Source organism: Tachyglossus aculeatus, chromosome Y4 (assembly GCF_015852505.1).
Source record: "Tachyglossus aculeatus isolate mTacAcu1 chromosome Y4, mTacAcu1.pri, whole genome shotgun sequence".
NCBI classification, from domain to species: domain Eukaryota; kingdom Metazoa; phylum Chordata; class Mammalia; order Monotremata; family Tachyglossidae; genus Tachyglossus; species Tachyglossus aculeatus.
This window is the reverse complement of record NC_052096.1, coordinates 12,001,764-12,002,418: the sequence shown is the minus strand read 5'-3', so window position 1 is coordinate 12,002,418 and position 655 is coordinate 12,001,764.

Here is a 655-nt window from a genome sequence, read left to right as displayed (position 1 = left end):
AGACTGTGATCCCATCGAGGGCAGGGATCGTCTCTCTTTGTTGCTGAATTGTACTTTCATCATCATCATCATCATCATCATCATCATCATCATCATCATCAATCGTATTTATTGAGCGCTTACTGTGCACAGAGCACTGTACTAAGCGCTTGGGAAGTGCAAATTGGCAACATCTAGAGACAGTCCCTACCCAACAGTGGGCTCACAGTCTAAAAGGGGGAGACGGAGAACAAAACCAAACATACTAACAAAATAAAAGAAATAGAATAGATATGTACAAGTAAAATAAATAAATAAATAGAGTAATAAATCTGTACAAACATATATACATATGTACAGGTGCTGTGGGGAAGGGAAGGAGGTAAGATGGGGGGATGGAGAGGGGAGTCCAGCGCTCTGCACACAGTACATATTTATTACTCTATTTTTCTTGCGCGTATTTACTATTCTATTTATTTTATTTTGTTAATATGTTTTGTTTTGTTGTCTGTCTCCCCCTTCTAGACTGTGAGCCCGCTGTTGGGTAGGGACCGTCTCTGTATGTTGCCAACTTGGACTTCCCAAGCGCTCAGTACAGTGCTCTGCACACAGTAAGCGCTCAATAAATACGAATGAATGAATGAATAATAATCATGATGGTATTTGTTAAGCGCTT